The 23,915-nt window shown below is 38.5% G+C and overlaps 1 long non-coding RNA gene across 5 annotated transcripts in view; it reads left to right on the forward strand.

The window, feature by feature from the left end:
• LOC109461181 (uncharacterized) overlaps positions 1–23,915 on the forward strand; it is a 363,848-nt gene that overhangs the window by 292,284 nt on the left and 47,649 nt on the right. For 4 of the 5 annotated variants that reach the window (XR_016021311.1, XR_016021314.1, XR_012489737.2 and 1 more), the window contains 2 exons: positions 21,066–21,296; positions 23,598–23,735. This is a non-coding gene — a long non-coding RNA (uncharacterized LOC109461181). Of the gene's footprint in view, positions 1–21,065; positions 21,297–23,513; positions 23,736–23,915 lie in introns of all 5 variants that reach the window. The other variant, XR_016021313.1, reaches the window with a different exon arrangement.

The following is a 23,915-nucleotide window of genomic DNA, read 5'->3' on the forward strand; positions in this document are numbered from 1 at the left end:
TTTAATCCATTTCGATTTAAAATTAGTACTGATAATGTAGGACTTAGTTCTGACATTTTGCTATTTATTTTCTACATGTCTTCTATACCATTTTTGTTCCTCAGTTCCTCCAATACTGCCTTCATTTGTTTTGATTAAATTTTCTCTAGTACCATTTTGATTCTTTCTTTTCTTTTCCTGTATAATTTTTAGTCATTTTCTTAGCAGTTACCATAGGGATTATAGCTAACACTCTAAATTTATATCATTCTACTTTGAATTGATACCAACCCAGCTTTAATACAGCATACATTAACTCTGGTCCTATCCACTTCTCCACCTTACCTTATGTTATTGTCACAAATTACATCTTTGTACATTGTGTGCCCATTAGCATAGATTTATACTATTGTCTTATGAATTTGCCTTTTAAATAATCTAGAAAACAAAAAGAGGTATAACAGACCAAAAATATAATAATAATAGCTTTCATGTAGCTACCTTTACTGTGATGGGATTGTACCTATAGGACTCCCTCTAGTATTTTTTGTAGGGTAGGTCTAATAGTGATGAACTCCTCTGGCTTTAATTTATCTTGGAATGTCTTAATTTTTTTTCTTCATTTTTAAAGGATACTTTTATCAGATACAGAGTTCTTGGTTCACATCATTTTTTTCTTTCAGCATTATAAATATGCCACTACCTTCTAGCCTCCATAGTTTCAGAGGAGAAATTGCCTGTTAATCTTACTGGGGATTCCTTGTATGTGATGAGTCACTTCTCTTTTGGTACCGTGTTTCCCCAAAAATAAGACCCAGCTGGACAATCAGCTCTAATGCGTCTTTTGCAGCAAAAATTAATATAAGACCCAGTCTTATATTACATTATATTATATAAGACCTGGTCTTATATTATAGTAAAATAAGACAGGGTATTGTATTAATTTTTGCTCCAAAAGATGCATTAGAGCTGATTGTCTGGCCAGGTCATATTTTTGGGGGGGGGAACATGGTACTTTCAAGATTCTTTGTCTTGGCTTTTGACAGCTTGATTAGAATGTTTCTTGATGTGGATCTCTTTGAGTTTATTCTACTTGGAGTTTTTTTAGTTCATTAGGTATGTATATTTATAGATTTCATCAAATGTAGAAGTTTCCTTTTGTTATTTCTTCAACTATTTTTCTTCTCTTTTCTCTCTTCTCCTCCTAGGACTTCCATAAGACATATATTGGTACACTTGATGGAGTCCTATAGGTCCCTTAGATGCTGTTCATTTTTCTTCTTTTTTTTTTTTTTTTTTTTTTCTCCCCAGAATTGGTATTTTCAATTGCCTTATCTTCTCTTCAAATTTGCAGATTTTTCCAGGTGTTTAAATCTGCCATTAAACCCCTTTAGTTACTTTTTTATTCCAACTTTTGTATTTTTTGGCATTTCTATTTGATTACTTCTTAAAATTTCTGTCTCTTCATTGACATTTCCTATTTGTTCATGCATTGTTCTTCCAATTTCCTTTAGGTCTTTGTCCATTGGTTCCTTCAACTCTTCACATATGTTAACATAGCTAATTTAAAGACTTGTCTGGTATGTCCAATGTCTGGGCTTCCATTGGTTATTTTCCCCTGTGAACAGGAGACACATTTCTGACTTTTTGTATGTTTTGTAATTTTCTGTTCAGCACTGGACACTTTCATATCATAATGTGGTAAGTCTGGGAATCAGGATATCCTCTTTCTCCAGGAATTGCTGATGCTTCTTGTAGAGAGGTATAGTCATCTGTTTTAGTAAGTTCTCCAAATTAATTTTGGGAGGATTGTATTCCTTGTCATGTGTGGTCACTCGTTGAAGTCTCTGTTCTGTCATCTCAGCAGTCAGCTAATGGCCTGACAGTTTCCTGAATGCATGGATCCAATAAAGAAAGAAAAAGAAAAGACACTCTGTTCTTTTAATTCCCCCTGACAGATACTGCTAGGTAAGCTGCTTCAGTCTGAGAGGGATGAAACAATGACCAACTCCTACACTGGTCCCTCAGTGATCTGACAGGCAGATCTACACAGACACCTGATCCTTGGAAGACAGAGTGCTTACTGTTCAACCTGGTAGCTTCAAGGCATGCCAGGAACATAGGTTGCCATCCCCATGGACACCTGTTGCAGGTCTTGGGAATAGAGGATAGTAGCTTCCCTGTAAAATGCAAAATTTACCAAAATTTACCAGCGTCTTACATCATTAAGCACTTCCCTGGACACTGCTGGTGTTTGATTAGACTCCATATTTGCCAAATAGTTGCTTCTGACTATTAATACCTACTCAATAGTATTTTCTTTTTTGCAGTAACAGGACTGGTTCTTGGAGTTTCCTACTCCATCACCTTCAATGACACCATTATACATTTTCTTTTATAATTACCTTTACTGACACTCCTTGTTTTTTCATATGAATCCAAATTACTTCTTTTCACACTAAAGAACTTCCTTTAGCAAATGTTGTAAGGCAGGTCTGCTATCAACAAACTCTCTCAGCTTTTGTTTATCTTGGAATATATATATATATATATATATTATACCTTCATCTTTAAAAGAGTTTGCTGATTATTGGTTGACACTTTTTTTTCTTTCATCACTTGAAGTATGCCATCCTATTGCCTTCTGGTCTCCATTGCTTGTGATCAAAAGTTGGTGTACATTTTGTTGGAGTCCTTGTATGTGATGAGTTATTTATCTCTTTCAAGAACTCTTTATATTGGAATTTCAAATATTTTACTACTGTGTATCTGGATTTGGTCTATTTGTGTTTATCTTACTTCTTGGACTTCGTGGATGTTTAGATTAACTTTTTAATTAAATTTCAGAAGTTTTCAGGTATAATTTCTTTGAATGTTTTTCTGCTTCATTTTCTCTTTTCCCAGTATTTCCATTACATATGTTGATTTGTTTAATGATGGCCTACATTTCTCTGATGCTCTGTTCATTTTTCTTTATTCTTGTTTTTTTACTGTTTTTCAGGTTGAGTGATCTCTATTGAATATCTTCAAATTTACTCATCCTTTTTTTTCTGCCAGATAAAATGTATTTTTGAAACTCTCTAGTGAAATTTTCATTTCTGTTATCATATTTTTCAATTCCTTAACTTCTATTTGGCTCAATTTTATAATTCCTATCTCTTTATTAACATTCTTTATTGGTAAAAACATTGTCCTATTAACTCCCTTGAATTCTCTAGACATGCTCTCTTTTAGTTCTTTGAACATATTTATAATGCCTGCTTTAAAGTCTTTGTCTGCTAAATCCAACATCTGGATTCCTTCAAAATAGTTACTAGTGTCTGTTTTAGTTTTTGTTTTTGTTTTTTTCTGGTTGTACAGGTCACACTTTTGTGCCTCTTTGAATATCTTGTAAATTTTTTTGTTGAAAACTGGACATTTGAGATAATATATTTTAGCAACTCTGGATTTCGATTCCAGGTCTGCCCCAGCCCCCAGGGAGTTAATATTGTTGCTGTTGTTTTCCAAGTCATTGATTTATTTGTTTAGTTAGTTGGCTGAACTAACTCTCTGAAGTCTGTTTCCCTCCAGTGTGCATTCTGATCTCTTCAGAGACTCCTCCTATTTTTTCCTTGTTTTTGCCTTTTACCCTGGCTATTTCGTGGTCAATCATGGCATGGCATGAACCATTTATTGGTCAAAGGTTATGCTTAAGCCCTGTTGGCAATTAGATTTTTGCCTTCACTACTGAATATATGAGTAGCATGGAGGCTACTATCACAGGTGAAGGAATTCACATTTTTGCCCCTTGTTAATCAAGGGACTAGTAGCTTTAATTTTCCCTCTCCATTCACTCCTGAGAGAGTGCAATCTTGGTCATTCATACAGTTCCAGACTGCCAGAGATACATGTGATTTAATTTTTAAGCCTATCTTCTTAGGAGTTGCTCTTAGATTGGAGTAGCTTATTGCTCAGCCAATGTTTGGCTGGAGGTTGTCCCTAGTGCCACTGATAGCTTGTGCCCTCTGTGATGGATTTGTGTGCAGCTTGGGAAACGTTTTCAAGTGTGATCCATGACCTGTTCTGATTGTGCCTGATGGGTGCAATCCATGATTGTGTACAGCCTTTCCAGCCCCAAAGTTAACTGTAATCCCAGGAGGGCTCTTCTTGGTTGTCTCTTCCCATGTTTCTCTTTGTTAAATTTCTGATTGTGCTACTTTTTTTCAGTCATTGTTGCCAATACTGTGGAGCTATGAGCATCCTCCTTCTTGCTCTCCACCAAGATCTCCATGGTTTTTGACAACACCATAGGCAAAGAATTGATCATGTTTCGCTTCAAATAAGGTCACTCCCCTCAGGAAGAGTTATAATGGCCTGCCTTTCCTCCTGGAAACTCTATGACACTACACAGGAGTTTAGAATGGGGAGAGAGGCCCACTTCTCCTGGAGTGACCCACCTGTTCTATAAGCAGCACTGGAGAAGGATGGTGATCCTTGTTCTTCTTAGCTTGACTCTCCTGGCATGGGTCTCCTGCTCTACCAGGAGGTGCTCAAGGATGATTGGAGTCCCACATTGTTGGCCACCATATCTCACATATAACTTCTATCCCACAAGTGAGTGCTAGGTGGAGGAGTAGAGCCCTAGTCTTCTCTGAATAGATCTTCTGCAAAATGGGGCTTTGGGAGGATGAAAAATGCTGGTAGCCTGTCCCTTCGATGGTAATTCCATAGATGTAGCTGGGATGGGGATCTCATAACACAAATACCACAAATTCTCACTGTTCTTACTGGAATTTAGTAACTTATTTGAATGACTATTTCTCCATTTGCTTATGCCCTTAGGACAGTTTCCAGAGACTTAAAGGACTTTACGTGAGATATATATGTATAATTTTATATATATTTTATATAATACTGTATATTTATAGAATTTTATTAGAAATAGATGTATAGATATGCAATGTGTTATCAAAAATACAGTGAATGTTTCAATAAAAATAATTATTACAGTAAAAGACACATTGCCATTAATTCCCCTCAAAATACTCCCCCTCACTTTGAACACACTCATCCCATCATTATTGCCACTTTCTGAAGCAGGTCTGGAACTCCTCTTTCATGAGTGTCTTTAGTTGCACTGCCGTGGCTGCCTTGATGTCCTGAATCAATGTAAAATATTTAGCTTTCGTGGTCATTTTGACTTTGCAGAAGAGCCAGAAGTCGCACAGTGCCACATCCAGTAAATAAGGTGTATGAGTACATGCTGTAATGTTTTTATTTGACAGAAATTGATGTACCAGAATTGATGTGTGACACAGAGCCTTTCCACTGTAATCAAAACGTACAGTGAATGTTGGTGCCGAGTGCCATCCAACGGAAAGGCAGGGATCTTCAATATGGGAAGTAGCACATCCCATGTAAAGTAGTAGAACATTAGTCATAGTGTGTGACAAATTTTACCTTGTTCCATGCAGCTAGTAGGGTGTGAGCTACGGTTGAGAGAAGGTGTGTTTTAAAGTATGCCGTAAATCATCCTCTATCATGACAATACTCCATGTCATGCATCGCTTCTGGTATATGGCAATTTCTGTCAAATAAAAATATTACAGTGTGTCCTCATCCACCTTATTCACCAGATCTGGCACTGTGCAACTTCTGGATCTTCCCCAAAGTCAAAAGGATTCAGGACATCAAAGCAGCCACGACAGTGCAACTAAGAACACTCATGAAAGAGGACTTCCAGAACTGCTTCAGAAAGTGGTAAGAATGATGGGATAAGTGTGTTCAAAGCAGGGGGAGTATTTTGAGTGGGATTAATGGCAATGTGTCTTTTACTGTAATAATTTTTTTTTATTGAAACATTCACCATGTTGTTTAATCATACCTTGTACATAGATAGGTATATATAACTATGTAAATAGGTAGGGAGGGAGGGAGAAAGGGAAAGAGACAGAGACAGAGACAGAGGGAGAGAGAATAGATAGATGATAGATTTTCTTCAGTTAAATGGTTATTTTGTTGGTAAGAAAGTTTGCTGTGCTCTTTACCTTCTAGAAATTGGTCTCCTATTTTATCTCTCAAATCTGATCTACGAGCTAATGATGCCCATGTGCCTATCTCTAACCCAGCCTTTCATCTGGACACCAGATTTCCATATCTAGCAGACTACTTGTCATCAAGAAATTTTGGGTTTTCTTCCTCAAAAATGTTCTCTACGGGTCTTCTTTATTTCAGGAAATGAAACTACCATTCACCCAGTTAATCAAGTCAAAATCCTGAGTATCAGCCTGGCTGTCCCCTCTTATCAACCACATATAATCCATCAGCAAGTCTCATTAATTCTATCTGTCAAATACATCTAGAAACTGCTCATTTCTCCTCACTTCCATGCCTATTGCTCAAGTCTCCCTGGTCTCTTGAAATAGCCTTCTAGTGCACTGTTTTAATTCCTGCCCCTCTCCTCCAATTTGTGCCTCACACAGCTTCCAGAGTGATCATTTTACATATAATATAAATATTGTCCCCTGGTGTATACTCTTTATCACTGGCTTCAGCCCTGTATATACTGTTTTTCTTTACCTCTCCTTGCCTCCTTATCTGGACCTCCTCCTGTGTCTGCTCTGTTATAATCACATTAGCCTCTTTCTCTGCCTGGGGTTCTTGATCCTCCTTCTCGTTTTGCATGGCAGCCATCTCTCCTCTTTGTTCCCCTATTTTTTTATGTTTAACTTAAACGTTACCTCCTCTAAGAATTTTCCTAGCTAACTTTGCCTCTGTTGTTCTCTGTTACTTCATCCCATTTATTTCCTTTGCAGTTTTTACATAGTTTGTAATTATTAATTTGTTTAATTATTTATTGTCTGCTGCTCCCATTAGATGGTAAATTCCAGGACCACAGGAACCATAGTTGTTTTGTTCATCACTGTGTAATAATATCTACTACTACTAATAAGAGCTCCCACTCGCCAAGCACTGAATATGTACCAGGACTGTTTTAAGACACATAGGAATATAAACATAGATGCACACACAGACGCATACAAGATCTGACAATGAAGTTCATGAACTCATCCTAAAAAAAAAGTGCTACACACCTCACTGCTGAATATCACTATATTCACCTTCGAAACACTCCCCTTGGGAAGCTATGCATTGACACCACTGCCTATTCAACCCTTCAAAGCAATGTTGGAACTCTTTTTCTGGAATGGCCATCAGAGCTGTTGTTGTATTACCCTTGATGTCCTGAATGTCATCAAAATATCTTCCTTTCAATATTTCCTTTATCTTCAGGTAAAGAAAGAAGTCATTGGGGTCCAGATCAGGTGAGTAGGGAGGGTGTTCCAATACAGTTATTTGTTTACTGGCTAAAAACTCCCTCACAGATAGTACCGTGTAAACTGGTGCATTGTCATGATGCAAGAGCTATGCATTGTTGGCGAAAAGTTCAGGTGGTCTAACTTTTTCACACAGCATGTTCAGCACAGCCTTCCAAATAGTAAACTTGGTTAACTGTTTGTCCAGTTGGTACAAATTCATAATGAATAATCCCTGCTATCGAAAATGTTAGCAACATCATTGAGAACAAGTTTGCAAATTTAACTGTCATACCTCGTATATGCCTACACATATATATACTCATATATATACATACACACACATACATTTTATATACCTATACACACATGCAAACACACTCATTTAATCCTCACAACAACCCTATGAGATAATTTTATGATGTTCACTTTACAGCTAGTTAAAATAAAGCACGGGGGTGGGGGGTAAGTGCCTTGGCCAAGGTTACACAGTGAGTGAGCAGCTGAACCAGGCTGTTCCAGAGTCTGTGCTCTTAAACATTTCCCAGACGTCTCAGTGTGGCACCAAGACCAAGGTAGGTGCTCAGTTAATATTTGTAGAGTGAACAAGGAGTGAAACAAATGAAGAGGTCATCATCTCCTAGAGCAGTCTGTCCAACAGAGCTTTCTGAGATGATGGAAATGTGCCACATCTGCACTGTCCCCCACAGCTGTGAGTAGTGACATGTGGCTGCTGAGCACCTGGACTGTGGCTAGTGTAACTCAGGAACTGAATGTTTAATTTGTATTTAATTTTAATGGCCACATGTGGCTACTGACTACCACACTGGACAGTGCAGGCCGAGACTTTTATGAGATGGTGTTGCTTTCAACGCCTTGAGGTTCATACAGACTTGATGTATTTAACTGCAAAGATAGAACACAAAATTCCCATCAGCACTTCTTTTTTCCATAGTGCCTTCCGCCCCCAGTTTTCCAAAATCCTCACACTGTACTTCATTCCAGCCTGTAGAACCAAGCCTCCTCCTTCATGTGCAGCTGCAGCAAAGCCGTTTTGTCAGTAGTACCCTAAACAGTCCTCTGAAAGTATTCAACTAGTCAACAAACATCTAGAGCCTACTTGGATGGAACACTGGCCCAGGTCCTGGGGAGGAGTGGAGGGAGACACAGGACAAATTAAACAAGATCCCTGTCTGAATGTGAAGAGGGGTGGTGAGACTGACAAACTCACTCATAGTAGGCCTGCATGAAGGGGGTGGAGTACGTGGGTGGAGGAAGGCTGAGTATTGTGGTTTGCAGCCTTAGGGTTCCAAATTGAGACTCTGGAGTGTCCACTTTGAAGAAATTGCTGTAAAATGGCACCAATTCCACTAGCACCTAGACCAGGAGAATCAATGGATGGAACCAGGTGTCCTTTGAAAACCGAACTCATGATGGACATGAGAAAGTCCTACTGATGTCTAGAAAGAGACAACTGGCCCAGATGGAGAAAACTGAAGTTATATTTCACCCCAATATCTTGGGCTTGTGGAAGATGGAGCTAGTTCTTGGAACAACTTATACAGAAAAAGAAATGACAAAAGAAATAGTAGATAAAAATCAGACTGAGCCTCAAATATTAAAGAAGAGGAAGAAGGGAAAAAGAAGTGGTGCACATTAATCATCCAAATTGTGGGCAATTACTACTCATGTTGTAAACAATATCCAATAATCGGGGCAGTGTACATGCATTTCTTTCCTCCCACCATTTGCATACTTGGAATCTCACTTACATTGCACGTAGGTTAGAGCAAAAAGATGTTGCTTTGTTTGGCTTTTGCTTCTTTTGTGGAATCCATTACAAAGCAATGTGCTTTTGTGTGTCAAAGAGCAGACCAGCTCCACTTCCTTTTTTCAAAAGGATTTGGGCAGAAGTCCACTACTGTATTTACTCCGTGCAGCTCTCCTTTTGATTACTAGATGTGTGCTGGTTGTAGATGGCACAGAAAAGCAGTGAATTTTCTCACCACAAAGGATTTTCTATCTTAGGATGTATCTTACAGTGTCATGTTTCTGAAAGTGAAATTTTCAGTCAGTCATTTAAATGTCCCTCTACAAATAGGAAGCATTTAAACATGGGAAACACCAAGATGATGCCTAAATGCTTCATTTTTCACCCACATATCTGCTATCAGTATGCAAGTGGAGTGACCATGTCTTTCATTTTCCCCAAACTTCCTCAATTTACTCTTTTAAGTAAAAGCAGTTCATTAAACGCAAAATGAAATGAGATTTCATTGTGATGCCTCTTTAACACTTTCCTTATAAATTACATCAAAGATCAGGAAATGAAGATATAAACAGAAAAGAACTAGATCAACTGTCCTTGTCTACTCTAGACTGATGGAAATATTGCCTAAAAATTTAGCTTCCTGCTTGTGAGTTAACTCCACACTTTGCCAAAGTGTGTCCTGAGAATACTAGTTTCATGAACTGTACAACAAGGAAAGCACTACCCTGTTTCCCCAAAAATCAGACCCAGCCAGACAATCAGCTCTAATGCGTTTTTTGGGGAAAAATTAATAGAAGACCGGGTCTTATATTGTATTATATTATATTATATTATATTATATTATATTATATTATATTATATTATATTATATTATGTTATATTATATTACATCCAGTCTTATATTATAGTAAAATAAGACCAGGTCTTCTATTAACTTTTGCTCCAAAAGACGCATTAGAGCTGATTGTCTGGCTAGATCTTATTTTCAGGGAAACACAGTACATGGTGAATGCCCTAAGAACATTTGGCTGTGCAAAATGGTTTGGTTGTTTTCTCATATATTTCCATCCTTCAGGTGTATCCTCCACCTCACATCCCTGTTGACAAATAAGAAGTCCTAATGTGAGCAAGCCTTAGACCAAATTCTGCCAAACACACATATGTGTAATAGCAAATAAGCATGAAAAAATGGAAATGCATATAGTTCTTTTAAGCTCTGGGAAGTCCCAGTCTGTGTTTAGGGTGTGGTATATACCCTTGCTTAAAATGTTCACTCTGCCTAAGACAAGCTGAGACCCCAATCCTCTGGACCAGCTAACTGTAGGACTGTCAAGAGACAACAGTGGTATAGGACCTTAGGACCAAAGAGGTTGGGTGACTGGCTTCCCTGGTTGGAAAGGTGATGGGGCCATGCAATCATTCTGGCTCATAACATATCTGAACACCACTAATTTTAACAATAAAAAAGCATTTCTATTTCCCTTTTGAAAATTGACAAAATCTATCATGTAAATTACAGTAGTGGAAACCAAAAAGTCTGAGTAACTACTCCTGAAGTTAGATTCTTGCTGAGGGTGCTTTGAATGCTAATTTTTCCTATTGGTTAGGCTAACAGTAGTTTACACATGCCTGTGCCCCCATATAAAACATTACTCTGTTATGTTAAATGTGTACTAAAGTGAATCACCACATTGATTCAATAATGTATGCTTGGGTAACTTTGGAAATCACCTTGTGAATTCACAGAACTTGTAAATATGCTAAAGGTTCTGACAAGTCCTACAAAAAGGGAAGCTTGGCTAAATCCAAAGATTTCAATTTATTTGGTCTTGGAAACGTCAGGACACAGCATCTGAGGAAAATACTGATTTTGTGTTCAAAAGCAACCTGCTGAACTAATATTGTTTCCAAAGTGAATTCTGAATAAGAACTGATGTTAGATGTCATTCCAAGTCTAATGAATTCTTTACGTCTGACAAAATGGACATTCTGATTTGTTGATCGTTCTCTTGTGAGTTTAATGTGCAAGGGGATATCCTCAGAGTTTAATATCCTCTGTCTAACATGGTAAAACTGAGTTTCTGAATAAGCAAAATTGACAGGTCATAGCTACATTTCATTGAGGTTGTAGCATAGTGTATACCAGGAATGTACTATGATAAGAACATAACATCCATCATTCAGTTTACTCCTTTCAATAATACATAAAAGAGATGATACTACCATCCGTTTATAGAGGAGGAAACTGAATCAACTGAAAGGCTAAAGAAGTTTCTAAAATCATTAAGCAAACCAGTCGCAGCATTATAATACACACCAGGCCTATTCAAAAGTGTGAAGTCAGCTTCCTCTGAGTGTAGGGTTCAGCAGCGAACCAGTCACCCTCAGTCAAAGCTGCCTTTGCAGACTTGTAATCTGGGCGATTGTACAGGGCCCTGCGCTTGGTTTAGTGCTTTGCTCCTGCCATCTTGAAATTCTTATTTATTTGTTTTTAACAAGGAGCCCTACATTTTTATTTTGCACTGAGATTTGCAAATTACATAGCCAGCACTGTCCATAGCCCATAAGCTGTCGTTGACAAAAGCACTAAAAGCTGTATGGAGTTCAGCCGACATCGCTACCTAGTCTGAAGGGAAGTCCTGAAAGCTAACTTTGGAACATATTGTCGAGTCTTAGGTTATGAAAAAGATTTGCCTTATTACAACTCTAGGGGAAACAGATAAGCCAATTTTCAGTCTATTAATTTCTCTGGGAAGAGTTTTCAAAACTCATGAGCAAGGGGGCAGGAATTCCCCAGCCTCCGACATGTGACCCCATTCTATATGATTAACTCCAACAAACTGGCCAATTAATGATTATGTGGTCACAAATGATTGGTCACAATACCTAGTCACGTGGTTAAGGACGCTCCAAATATGTCTGTCACACTCTTTCACACTGTGGCAAAAACTATGGATTAGATAGTGCAAAGCCATTTCTATCTCCTTTGTACATTTTGCCTTAAAGAAGTTAGAAAAAAGCGGGATACTTGCTTGTGTCCTGTCTTCCTTTCTGGATATGTGTCATCATGTGATCAATACTGGAGAATGAGATGAAAAGGGAAGGGTTCTGGGAGACTTCTGGAAAAGAACTTTTCCCTTTGTTACTAAAAGGAGTGCCACTACAGGAAAAGTCTTTTTCACTCCCACTCTACTTCCCACCTTAGTGTTGTCGGGAGCCACAGCAACCATCTTGTGACAATGAAGGAAAATGCATGACTATGAACTGCCAACAACTAAGATGGCAGAGTAGACAGACAGAAGGAGACTGGTAACACTGGAGCAACTGAGCCAGTGATGTTAACCGCTGGTCAACCCGCTACTTATCTAAACCTCTGTTATGGTTTCTTTTTTTAATTTGTAACCAAAGGTTTCTTCACTAAGTACGCAACTTTGCAAAACCTGATCCCTTTGATTAGAGAACAAGTCTTCCACTACCTGCTAGAGAAGACCCAATTCACTGGCAGTCGTGGATAGCTCAGACTAGGTCCCTTGGCATGTTGGTATACCCTCTACTTCAAAACTCAAAACACTGCCCTACACGTGTCTGTGTTCATATCACCAAACTGTGTGCATTCATTTGGAGCTGTCTGTGTCTTACCACACATCTCAATGCCTAGCACACAGCCTGGCACCAACAGCCTCTTAGGAAATCTGTTGAATGAACCGACAATGTAGCATTCTGTCATATTCCTCAGTGACAAAATCTCACTCTTCAAAACTTTTGTGCTTTGCAAGTGAACTTAAAAATGAAATACCTACCATTTAAAGTTGTATTAGGTGATGGCCTATAAAAATAAAAGGGAAAACACTATTGCATGATAATTGAGGAACACTGAGTTTAAAATGGATAGGGTTCCCATGGGGCTTCATTGGTTCTGGCCAGTGACTGGCAGGACTGGGGTGGCATGGCATGCTGTGTGGTGTGACCCAGAGGTCAAAAGCAAAGGTTATGGAGCCAAACTACCTGTGCTTAGTTCTTAGTGCTGTCACTTACTTATTGGATGGCCGTAAGCAAATGTCTTCTCAAGGCCTTGGTTTCCTTATTCTAATACAGGGATGGTATCTAACTCTGGAAGTTTGCATGAGGATTAAATAAATGAGAGGATGAAAACAGGTAAAACGTTTAACACAAGGCATGGCACTTAGTAATCAGTCAATAGTTTTTAGTTATTGTTGCTTTTCATTTCAGGTGCTATCTGGGAGTCATTTCTCAAAAATTCTTAAAGCATTGCATGCATCTAATATCTAGCACGTAGAAAGCATACAAAGATATTTAATGAACAGTCATATTTTAAAAACAGCAGGTTAGCACACCTATTAGAATGGCCAAAATCTGGACTCTGACAACCCCAAATGCTGGTGAGGGTGTGGAACAACAGGAACTCTCATTATTGCTGGTGGAAATGCAAAATCGTACGGCCACTTTGGAAGATACATTGTGCTTTCTCACAAAACTAAACATACTCTTTCCCATATGATCTAGCAATCACACTCCTTGGTATTTACCCAAAGGAGTTAAAAACTTATGTCCACACAGAAACCTGCACATGGGTGCTGCTAGCAGCTTTACTCACAATCGCCAAAACTTGGAAGCAACCAAGACACCTTCAGTAGGTGATGGATAATAAACTGTGATACATCCAGACAATGGAATATTATTCAGTACTAAAAAGAAATGAGCTCTCAAGCCATAAAAAGATTTGGAGGGAGCTTAAATATGTATTATTAAGTGAAAGAAGCCTATTTGAAAAGGCTACATACTATATGGCTCCATCTCTATGACATTCTGGAAAAGGCAAACATTTCAGTGGCTGTTAGAGTTGGGGGATGCAGTGGGTAGAGATGAATAGATGGAGAAGAGAGCATTTAGGGGATTTTTAGTGAAAATACCCTGTGTGATAGCATCATGACAGATACTTTTGACCAAACCCTGGAACGTACAACGCCAATGGTGAACCGTAACGTGAACTATGGACTCTGGGTAATAATGATTTGTCAATGTAGGTTCATCAGTTGTGGCAACTGTACCAGTCTGGTGAGGAAAGGCTATGCGTGTGTGTGTGTGTGTGTGTGTGTGTGTGTGTGTGTGTGTGTTTGTGTTGGGGGGGATACATGAAAAAATTTCTGTACCTTTCTCTCAATTTTACTGTGAACCTAAAAATGTGCTAAAAAATAAAATTATAAAAAATAGGAGGTAGCAGTGGATAATTTCTAAATATCCAAACTGATCACCGCATCAGACCTATGTAGCATATTAAAGCTTGGGACCTGGGGTCCAATGTCCTGAAATTCCATCATGGTCCAGCTATGTCACCAAAAACCAGTTAATCTCACAGTTCCTCAGTTTCCATAACTGAAAAATGGGAATAACAGTCCCTTCCCTATAGGGTATTTGGAGGAGTGGATGGGTTCTTTCCAGTACCTGACACTTAGCAAGCAGTCAATAAATGTTAATTTTAAAAAATAAACCCGATAGAAGGTTCTGAGGCACCGTGCTGAAGAAAATATACATCATTAAAATGTCCCCGTTTTGGTGTCTGAGGATCTTTCCAAACCTTGTGACATTCCGCTATCCACTGAGCAGTGGTCAGTCTGGGAGGTTCTCCACTATCTGTATAACTGTGAATTTGAACGTGCTAAGCATATCACATACCATGTCATTTCTCATTTAATAAAGCAAATTGCTCCACACAAGGGTAGTGATTCTCATTTGTAAACTCATATACAATTAGCTCTTTAAGTGCAATTTGCAGATGGGATTCAAGCAAATCATTCTGGTGAACTGCTCTGGTGAACTCAGATGTACTGTGGGTCCATTCTATACTTTGCCAGAGAATGTTTCCCAGGCAATCCTAGAACAAGCTCTTCCTGGCTGCCTGCAACCATGGGCATTGCCCTTCCTTCTACAGTTATAAGAGGATTGCGAGACTTAAGTGACAAACTTATGGATATTAAGGAGGCAAAATGGAGCCAGTGTGACAAAGAGAAAATCTCCAAATGACACTTAATCACATGGGGAGAGACAGTCAACAGCTAGAACTGAGATGTCGCTGAGGTTCATGTGGTTCCGAAAAAGTAAATGGTGGCCAAAGGAACATCATTTGTGGGCAAGACTCAAATCTCTTGTGGGTAGCTGATAATAGTGTGTGGAAGAATTGTCTTCTAGGAAACCTGGGCATAAAGCAGTAATGGGAAACAGAATCCTGAGTCAGAGGAAGAGAACGTAAGGATATTCACTGCATTTCCCTGCCCAGGGTCCATGCCCTCCTCTGTTGATATCAATGTCTCTGTTTCCTTTGGGGAGTCTTCTAGTCTATGCAGGTCAGGTGATGCTGAGACCAGTCTCTTGACGGATGAACGTGGGAGGGACAAGTGACCCAGGTCCAGCCAGAGGGAATTTTCAGAGCTTTTGCTTAAACACTTTGGAAAATCGTTTTCTGTGTGGATGTCAAGCTGGCAGGATATGAGCCCAGCTACCCAAATGGGGAGCCTGCTTGAGAATAAAAGCAACACAGAGGTATGAGAGTGAGGAGATCACTGACCTCCTTAGGTCACTGACTGAGAATCTGCATCCATCCAGCCATGAAGCCGCTGGAATTTTCAGTTACAAGAGCCAGGGAATTCCCTGTTTGCCTCCACTGGTTTCAGTTAGTTTCCATCACTTGCAACTGAAAAAAGTCTGACTCATTACTGAGGCCAAGGGGAAGTCAAACCCACTTTTAATATAAAGTGCATTTTCCTCCAACACTAGGTATCTTGATATGATCTCTATATTGCTCTAGTCCATCATGGTCATATTTTCCCAACCACGGCCCCCTAAAATCAGCATATCTGCTCAGACAAGTAGAATTTTATTCATAGAACAGAGCAGAATGCTTGAAAATCAAAAGTATTCTGAAAACCTGGAATATATGAAGAAAACACACTTCCTGATAGTAATAAACACTGAGTCTTGTTTCCCTAGTGAACTCCTGAGGCATGCATTTCAAACGCACGTTTCTCCATTTAGTAATCAAGCTAAAAATATATTTCCTACACTCTCTGGATAAAGATTGAAACACATTGCTCAAAGCTGTTGCACCACATATCTGCAGCAAACTCTGAGCTGGTTAGTCAATATTTGGACCTTGCAGAGAGAATCCCAGGGGAGAGTTCAGCCCACCCAATCCTTTTGCCGTCTTGTCTGTTGGGAGTGTGCTTAGTAACTCTTGATTCCTCGGTATGTCTGTAACCACGTTATTATAAAAGGGAAGGACACACCTTATGCTGTAGAAAGGTTCTCCTGAGAAGTTGAGCAAACTCAAGTTTTTTCACTCCAGACCTAAAATCTACTCATATGTAATTTACACAAGCTCATTTCAGAAATGATCCATTTCCAATTCTTGGCAGTTATCAAAGGATTCTGCTGCTGTGGCTTCTGGAGTGACTGATGGACTCATTCTCTGGCTTTGGTAACCTGGAGAGCTATCACTGGATTTAGCACATGTTATGTACCAGGTACCATGTTAAACATGTCACATGCACTGACCAATTCAATATTCATGAAACCCCAGGACATACGGTACATGTATTGATGTCTCCAATTTACAGATAAGGAAACTGAGGCTCAGAGCAGTTGAGCAAAATCTCACAATCTCACACTTAGTAAATATTGGAGTCAGAGCTAAACTCTAGGGCCATCCCCTCTACTCCCCAAAGCCCAGCTCTGGATGCCTACTGTATTCCGACTCTTATGAGAATGTTGGTATTTCATCTGGGAACATCAATTTTCATTTTTATAACTTGAAAATATTTAGTAAGAGAATTTGAAGATCATTGATTAGGCAGAAGCATAGCAGGAATACACAACGGTCAGAGTTACTAAGCACATTCCCCTTGCCAGGCACTGCTCTGGGAACACAGCAGAAGACAAGAGAGGCCTGGTCTCTGGTCTCAGGAAGCAGCACAGACAGAGACGTAAGGACAAAGAAGGTGCAGGGTATTCTGGGGGAAGCTGAGGGTTAGCAAGTCCGATATTTCTGTTCTGGGGTTTGCTCTGCTCTGCTGCCAGCTGGTGATGGGCACCTGGCAGAGCTGTTTGCCCTTTGGGAGCTCTAATTAATAAAAGAGTAAGGTTAGGCTGGGTGATCTCCAAACCTTCCTTCAGCCCTGGCATTTGTTGACTCTCAAACTGTCTTCCTGGGTCTGGAAGGGTAAGATATATAGACAAACATGCTAGAGCATAGTTCTCAAATTTGCAAACATCAGAAAAAGCTAGGGAGCTTGTTAAAAAGAAAGACTTCCAGACCCACAACCAGAGGGTTGCATCCAGGATAGAGCCCCAAGATCTGCATTTTTAATAAGTCTCCTGGAGTGGGGGGGGGGTGGTGTTGATATACAAATTGTGATTTGAAACCCTGGTATTCAAAGCATTGGCAGCACTTGGGAGCTTATCATAAATGCAGATCGTGAGTCCCAAGATCCACTGAATCAGAACCTACGTGTTTCCAAGGTCCCTGGGTCAAGCTCGTGTATACTAAAGCTTTCCTAGGAAGGGGCCAATCCAGTTAATCTTGATACCATGCTCAATCTTGATACGAAAGAAACCACAGTACACCCTCACCTATTTCTGATTAGTTTAATTTATCTTGTGGTACATTTTCTCAATCAGGAGAGATCTATAATTGCTACTCCAAAAAGCATCATCTGGAGGAATGTTTTTCAAGTTAAATTTGGCAGAGCCCTAGGCTTCAGTCCTCCAGAACCATCTGGGGGGGGGGATTGTGTGAGGCAGCCTGGACTGAGCTGGCCTCCAGGCTACAAACTCTACTTCAAACAGAGCTGCTCCACTTTGATCAGTTTTAGGAATTGAGATTACAGTTTTATTTCCTTTGAAAAGAGGCTTTTGCTGCTTTAATTATTTTTCAACCAACCTCATGCTACATAGCGCCCATCAATGCCATTGGTACCTTCCCCATGTTACCCAAAAGATGGGCTTAGGGAATAAACCTGGCTCCGTTTTCCTATACGCTTCCCTTGGGGCATAGAAGTGACCTTCAAAATGTCAAAATCCTATCCAGTTCCCAGGGGGACTGTTAAGTTACTTTCCTATTCTACTTTAATATGAAATGATCAAGAAAGACACAACTGTGGAAAATACTGAATTTGTCTTATATGCCATCCCTAGCTCCATGTATCTTTTCTTACAAACCAAAATGTTCCCACCAGTGAATGGGAATTTGATCCTTAAGGTAAACATGAGCAGTCCAGATCTTTCTTTAGACCAAGTATTTTGGAGAATATCTTTAATACTGGTTGGTTGTAGAGAGAGTCTCAGAGTTTACTAAACAAAGAAGTCACAAGAAACTCAGGAAAAGATTACTTCTGTTGTAGTAACACCTAATAAGTCATTCTCAGGTGGGTACTCATAATACTCACCTAGGGAGCTGTGAAAAAACTTGACGCCTAGACCACACCCCAACAAATTATGACAGAATTTCTGGAAATTGAACTCATGCTTCAGTGGGACCCTAGATGATTGCAATGTGCAGTTGAGGTTGAGACCCATTGACCAGTGTATAAGATTTGGGAGCACTGGAAACAGAGTCCTGGAAGACTAGCTCACACAGGACCTCTCTGTCCACTTCTCTGTGTCCAGATGACCATTCATTCTTTATTCAACAGTTATTTATTGAAAATCTACTATGTACTCATATGGAGCTGGGAATTAGATATTCAAAAATCCTGTCCTTATGAAGCTAATAGTATTACAAAAAAATAGATGTTTTTTATGTGAGGTATTAATAGGTACTATAAAGAAATTAAATAGTCTGTGTAGTAGGCAGGCATAGACTCTCTGAGAAGGTGACATCTGGGTTGACATCTGAATTTGGGGAAGGACAGAACTCCAGGAAGATCTGAGAAATAAAATCTTAAGTGGAAGGAATAATAAGTACAAATGCCCTCAATTGAGAATGTGCTTAGTAAATTGAAAGGACAGATTAAAAAAAAAAAAAAAGTCAAAGTGGCGGGAGCAAAGTGAGTGAGGCGTAAAATTAAAGGAAATGAGATCATAGTGGTAGCCAAGAACCAGATGGTGTAGGTGTTTATAGGCCATAAAAAAGAGAGAGGAAGAGATAATTTGATCAATAACTATAAAAGTGAGAAAATATCTACATGAAAGACCATAATAATCATATGAACAATGGCCTATATTGTAACATAATGGTTTTCATTTTAGTTTAGTTTTTGGCAAGAGAGGGGGCAGATTTGATACTGTTCTTTGGGGACAAGTATTAGAATTGCCTGGGAGAAAGTTTCATTCAAGCTGTATGGCACACATTGTCCCTTTTCCTCATAGGTCCAATTCTCTTCAACTCACCAAAAGGTGTGACCCCTGCCAGTGAACAACTACCACCAAAAGAAGTGGGCCATATCCAATGGTGTCAAAAACCAATAATGCACACACTCAAGATTTTCAGGTCTACACCTTCACTCTAATTCATTCATCCTAAACTTTAAACATCTGCATTCTATGAATATCTCTATCAGGATGTCCCACAGCACTTCAAACACAGTACAACCCAAACTGAACTCATCTGTATTTATAGATGGGCTGATTTCATCTCCTATAAACTCCATGTTAGTTTGTATCAAAGGATGTCATTTGAAGCTGATCACCTGATAGATCCATCACCTACAATGTCTGGTGCTCGGACCAACATGGCCAGTATAGTTGAATGGGAGCTAGTCAGATCTTTCTGTTCCCTTATGGCTTCCTTGTGGCATGGCAGTACAGTCTCAAGATTTTTGGACTTTGTATATGGCAGCTGGCTTCTCCCTGAAGGAGTATTCCAAGAGACAGGAAGTAGAAGTTAACAGTCTATTAAGACCTGGGGCTGAAAACAGTCACAGCATCACTTCATCCACATCTTCCAGCTCAAAGCAGTTCTAGAGCTCACCCAGATTTAAGGGGAAGAGTCACAGATTCACCTCTCAATGGGCAGGATGTTGATAAATTAGTGGCTGTTTTGTCCACCAGAATATCACACACACACACACACACACACACACACACACATTCACACACACACAAAATCTAGTACATATTAAGTTATAATCTTTCAAATAGCATCCACTATACTAGTAACTAAATGCCATCCTAATCACTTTATAGTGATATCCTCCAATCTTTTCAGAAACTTATTGTAAAGTAAGATCAGCAAATGTAAGGGAACACAGGGAAAGAGTAACCCATATAAGCCCTGAAAAGAAACATTAACTTCCCTGTCAGATGCATGAGTCACCCTACATTTGTTGGGTACTGTAGGGCTGTGGGAAGTTGCTGTCATAATCCTTCCAATGCAATCATTGTGAGGTCGCATACTAGAAGGGGCAGCCAAGGAGATTCATCTCACTGTCAATGCAAGATGTTCTGAATGCTTTAGTGTAAAAGGTGGCACCATCAGCAGGGAACAGGATATGCCAATGTGCCAATGAGTCACCGACTGAAATCATGGCTACTCAGGTTCTGATGCTTGCCAAACTAGAAGAAATGAAATTGTCTCAGTGTCTCATCCTCTCGATGAAAAGAAAGACATTTCATCTCAGGACATACATTAGCAGAGGAGAGAACTTGGAACCTCAACTATTTTCATATGAGAGTATTATCAGTTTCTTTTTAAGGGCAAGGATGACCCACAATTTTTCATCTCATGTATTATTAGGAAAAAATAGAAGTGAGACAAGCTAAGCAAGTAATACATTAGATTTGAAAATAATTAATTATGACCAAGTTGGGTTTATCTCCAATACGTAAAGCTAGCAGAGATTAGAAAATCTAATTGACGTAATTCACCACATTAATATATTGTGGCAGCTGGTCTCTAAAGATGCCTCTTGGCCTCTATGCTTGTGTAGTCTCCCTGTCACTGAATCTGGGCTGGCTGGCCTGTGAATTACATTAACCAACGAACAGAAACAATGCTGTGCCCATTCCAGGAATATGCCACAAGAAGGCCTGAGAGCTCCTGCTTGGTACTTTGGGCCACCCTGTAAGAAGTCAGCTACCCAGCTGGAGAAATCTTGTGGAGGCCACAGAGAAAGAAAGAGGTCCAGAGACAACAGGAAGAGAGCCTAGCCTCTCAGCATCACAGCTGCAGCGTGACTTCAGCTATTTTCACCAAGGTGCCAGACATGTAATGAGCCATTTGGGACCTTCTAACACCAAAGGTGAGCTTTGAAATGACTCCAGCTTCAAACACAATCTCACTGCAACTGCATGAGCTCACTGAAACCAGAGGGCAAAAGAACCACCTTGCTCAGCCCTTTCAACTCACAGACGTGTAAGAGATAATAAAATGGTAATTCTTTTAATCCACTAAATATTGTTATGGCTTGCTATAAAAGAATAGATAACAGACATTAAAAGAGAAATTAATAAATTATCACAAAATATACAGAAATGCAGAAAAAGCATTTGAAAAAAATTCTGTATTATTCATGATAAAAAAGAATAAAAAGGACCCAAATCCCTTAACATGATAAAGGAGATAACAAAACAAACAGCAGTCATTATACTTAAAAGTGCATCCCCATTTTGAGATCAAGAAAAATATAAAGATGTGTACTATTACCACTTCTAGTCATAATTACACTGAAGGTTTCAGTCAGCACAGTGAGGTAAGACTAAGAAACCAAAAGCATAAGGATTAGAAAGGAAAAAACAAATTTGTCACTTAAAAATGATATGACATATATAACCCCAAAGAAACCACAGTATGTTATTTGGATCAATAAGAGAATTAAATATATTTTCTAGATATAATATCACTATAAAAAAATCAATCATACTACTATACACTAGCAAACCAAAAATGAAAATTTTTAAAAGCTAGCATTCAGAATAGCATTAAAGATATGCAAGAATAAATCTAACAAAATTGAAGACTTCTACTGAGTAAATTATAAAATATTATTAATGGACATTAAAGAGAACCTAAATAGATGGTCATAGATTGAGAGCCTCAGTATCGTAAAGATATAAATTCGCCTCCAAAATCACCCCAATCAAATCCCCCAATTTTTCAACAATATGACAAGCTGATAATCCAAAATGTATGTGGAATTGCAAAGGATGATAAGATGACTAAGCACTAAGAAGAATGACACTATAGGAGGTGCGCCCGATCAAGGATCAGGGATAACTATGATGTTAGAATGAACTGTGGCTCAGGGAAAGGCAAACAGACCACTGCAACCAAACAATGAGCCCAGAAACAGTCCCATGCATGTAATATGGACATTTGCTACATGACAAAGGTAGCCTGAAAGTTGGTAAGGAAAGACCAAATTTCAATAAATGTTGCTAGGACAATTGAGTATCCATATTTTTTAAAAAAGAAGATACAAATTATACCTCTACCTTGCATTATATACAAAATAATTCTAATTAGCTTATGATCCAACTAGGAGAGGATAAACTTTAAAACTTAGAAAATAAATAGAAGAATATTTTCATGAACATATGGTAGATAAAAGTGTCTTAAACAAAATACAGGGAACTAAAGGAAAATTTGTATATTTCACTATATTTTAAAAAACTTATCAAAAGACACCACCACTAAAGAATTGAAAAGAAAAGCTATAGAATGGAGAAACACATATAACAAACAAAGGGTTTGTTTTCAGAAGACATAAAGAACTCTTCCAAAACAATAAGAAAAAATAAATACTATAATAGAAAAGTGTCTGCAAAAGCCTCATCTTTTGCTTTACAAAAGAGAAAATCCAAATGACTAATAAATATATGAAAAAGTACTCAACCTCATTAATAATCTGACATATGCAAATAAAAATGAAAATGAAATACTATTGTATATCTACTATATTGACAAAAAAATTATACTCTGATACTACGAAATGTTGGGAGAATGTAGAACATTGGGAATCCTTATACATACTTGGCATAAATAATATAATCACATATTTTGGCTTCATCTACTCAAGTTAAAGTATATACTTATTCCATGACTCAGTGATGTCAGTCTTGGGCATATACCTTAGAGAAGTGGGTACACATGTTCCATAGGAATATTGCAGACTGTTTGTAGTAGTGTAAATCTGAGATGCCATCTTTACTAGAATGGATAATTTAAGGTATATTCATTCAATGGTATGGATTCAACAATGTAAATGAACAAACTACAAGGATAAATTTCATAAACATATATTAAGCTAAAGAAATGTTTTTTTATTGTGATAAAAATATACATAACAATATTTACCATTTTAACTATTTTTAAATGTACAGTACTGTTGCATTAAGCACATTTATATTGTTATGCAATGGTTGTTCATTTTTATTCAGCTAACTGTAAAAATGTTTTATGCTTTGTTTTGTCTACTTGGGTTTTTGTTTGTTTGTTTGGCTGTCTTGTATTTCACCAGAAATGAAGCAAAAATGGTACAAAGTCAAAGGTGTCTGTGCCAAGGTTTAGGTGTCAGGTTAAACCATAACACTATTTATAATAGGAAGAAAACAACCTGCAACATTGAACCACTACGTTGGATGACATGAAGGAATGGATCAAACATATGTATCATCACACATGGAACCACAGAAGGGGAGTTCACATCACCTCCAGAAATGATATCACAGAATATTTCATGGTATGTAAAGACAAATGAGCTGTGTAGTAAGGTTGGAAAAGATGTTTCTAATACATTATGTACAGATATTCTGATGTTTTAAAATACACTAAAAATATTTATGCAAGGAAAAAGATTGGGAGAAACACAGTATAATGTTAATTATGATTCTATTTGGATGGTGGTTTTATGAGTGATTTT

The sequence above is a fragment of the Rhinolophus sinicus genome, chromosome 5 (assembly GCF_057876585.1).
Source record: "Rhinolophus sinicus isolate RSI-liver-muscle chromosome 5, RSI-T2T, whole genome shotgun sequence".
NCBI lineage: Eukaryota > Metazoa > Chordata > Mammalia > Chiroptera > Rhinolophidae > Rhinolophus > Rhinolophus sinicus.